Source organism: Gadus morhua, chromosome 14 (genome assembly GCF_902167405.1).
Source record: "Gadus morhua chromosome 14, gadMor3.0, whole genome shotgun sequence".
Taxonomy (NCBI): domain Eukaryota; kingdom Metazoa; phylum Chordata; class Actinopteri; order Gadiformes; family Gadidae; genus Gadus; species Gadus morhua.
In genome coordinates this window covers 7,629,238-7,631,906 of record NC_044061.1, presented here as the reverse complement: position 1 = coordinate 7,631,906, position 2,669 = coordinate 7,629,238, and the positions used below count along the sequence as shown (strand labels likewise).

Below are 2,669 nucleotides of genomic sequence, written 5' to 3'. Positions count from 1 at the left end.
TCAATTATCAAGCTTGTGGTTTGGAAGGCAGCAGTTCGCTTTTCGTGTGATACAGTATTAAGTGCATTAAGCACTGTCTTTAGTTTTAGTTCCCTTGCTGTGATTTTAAATAGGCAAAATGGCTCACCATGAAAGGTTACTGTCTGTTTAACATCCTCACTACACAGCATTTTCTCACTGTAGATAGTGACAAATCTTTCTCATCCTCCTTCAGTCATTTACATATTTTGGGGTAATTGGGCATTTTTGATCCACAGGGTAATTTAATCCAACTAAAAGCACTCAGCCCTCAATATATTTGTGTTAAAGAAGCTAAAAAAATCAGCCTTATTTTGATGAATGCGCTTTGAAAATGACTAAGACTAAATTAATTCACACATTAAAAAGCTCTGCCAAGGCACAATGTTATAATTAGGAATTGGAAATCCTGAAATGCACACATTGAACAGTGTCCAACTTGAATCCCTCAGGTGGTTGTGGTAATGGTAGTGGCGGTGTTGGTGGGGCGCTGGTATTCATCTGTGAAATGGACTACTATGCAGCCATTGGAGTAACAAACATTAGCTTAGCGTTGCTAAGCCTCTCCGGGAGGTGTGTTTGCCGGGACTCGGTGAACGATGGAGAGGAAAGGAAGAAGACTCAGAGACGCGACTTGCATGTGACTATTTACTCGATAAAACCCTGTTGTCAACGCAGACCAGACCCCTTATGTAATCTGAGGCATGTCAGCTGTTTGCCGACCTCTCACACAGAGAAGGAATCTTGGGCATACACACAAACACTCACCATGCTTGCACACACACACACACACACACACAAACACACACACATAATGAAAGTGGTGCCGACAGTTGGTAGGCGTCCAACTGAGCTGATTCCCTACTGTGCTCCCAAATGTTTCGGAGAGAGAGAGAGGGAGAGGGTGAGTGAGGATGTGGGGTGGGCGAGGGAGAAAGACACCAACAGAATAACGGAGAACGAAAATGTCCACGTTTGAATAGAAAACAACACACGGTTCCCCTGAACCAAAGGGAAATGGCTGAAGGGTAGGAGCTATCTGACAAAGGGAAGGTGGTAAGAGATGGGATCGGTTTGGATTGGGTATAAAAATAAACGAGAGGGACGTGTGTGTGTGTGTGTGTGTGTCTGTGAGTCAGTAATTACAGGGCTGGCTAGTTGAAGTTGCGTTCAAAAGCCCGCATGCTAAGATGTTGTCCGCCCCCGTCCCTTTTATTCCCGTGTCCCGCTGCCTACATGAGTGCACATGCAAATCAGTGTCCCGTCTCTGATGGTCCGCACCGCCGCCAGCACACACACCTGCGTACCGATTTAGAATACAGGCTTTTCCTTTTTTTTAAGGCGGAAAATGAGGTATTCACTGTTATTGTGAGTGAGTGCTGTGTAGATTGGCGCCAGCGACGGCATTGAAATGCCCCAATCAGAGATCACTGTGAAATAACGCCTTTTCTCTCTCGCTACGGCTCCTGAGGAAGATGTTTCATTCGGGACGTGTCGGATTGGTATATTCGAGATTGGCTGTTTAGTGTGTGTATTTACCTGCCAGGAGCATACTCATGTAAATTGTGTTTTCTTTTATTGTATTATTTTCCTTGTCAACATTATTGATTTGCGTACGTATTAATGGGGATCATTTCAGGCCTGCTGCTTCTGTTTTGAAAAGATAAATGTTGTTGGTGATTATTTACCGTGTATATATTTCAACCTTCTTGGGGATGGGGGATATTTGCAGTCACGGTACTCCACCGTTGCGCAAACTTCAGATGAAGGGCAGGAAGTGAAAGGCAGAACGTCAAGCAACAGTCCTCTGTTAATGAAAACAGTGTGGAACCATATGTTTGAGAACGATGTCAGACAAAATACTCCAATGTATTGAAACTGGTCCATATTGGTTTAAAAATAATGATTAATCAAACGATAATAATGATTTACCTGCTAGCAAGTGAGTAGACATAGTAAATTACCTTGGACTGTCGCCCAAGTACTTCAACAGAGCTCACATGATCAGCATTCAAAAGCCAGGAGCCATGTCACTTATCTGCCAATGGGTTTGGCAGATAAGACTTCCTGCCCTCAATCTCATATTTGCTCCAGTGGTGTGACGTCACCTGCAAAACAAAACAACCTATTAGGAGTAATGGGAATATTTGTCAAGTGTTACTGGGTGTTACGAAACGACAATGGCACTTTTGGGTGTATTGTGCCAATGGGTGTATTGTGCCAACCTGTATTGTGCCAAATTAGGTGCCATTGTTTGCACAGCTATAGCAATGGCTCTCCCATTGTTTAACAAGTTTGACTCGGTTGTTAGAGAAAAGTTTTGGTGTAAATACGTCACACTGGAATCCAACCCACAGGGCTATCATTCCGCCTAAGTTTGAGTAAATGGGAATCAGCGAATGCAGCATCTTGTGTTTGAACAGCAGTGATGATCAAGTGTTTGTTTGTTTAATTCAATGACTTCTGTCTGTCTTCTGTTTAGTGTTTTGGAGGAAAGCTCGTCAGAATCCTTTCGTTAGCATGGTACCCATTCATTTCAAGATCCTGCCATTAGTTTGGAACCTTGCAGCGGGGTCTTCAAATGAATGCAATTGGATTGTCATCATGTTGTGGTTATGCGAGTGGTAATAAAACCGAATGTGTGTACAGAA

At 43.3% G+C, this 2,669-nt stretch overlaps 1 protein-coding gene across 4 annotated transcripts in view; it reads left to right on the top strand.

The window, feature by feature from the left end:
• dpy19l3 (dpy-19 like C-mannosyltransferase 3) overlaps positions 1 to 2,669 on the top strand; it is a 41,961-nt gene extending 39,292 nt beyond the window's left edge. For all 4 annotated transcript variants that reach the window (XM_030376919.1, XM_030376920.1, XM_030376922.1 and 1 more), the window contains one exon: positions 1 to 2,669. This exon is cut by the window's left edge and continues 596 nt beyond it. The gene's annotated coding sequence lies outside the window, so the exon portion shown is untranslated.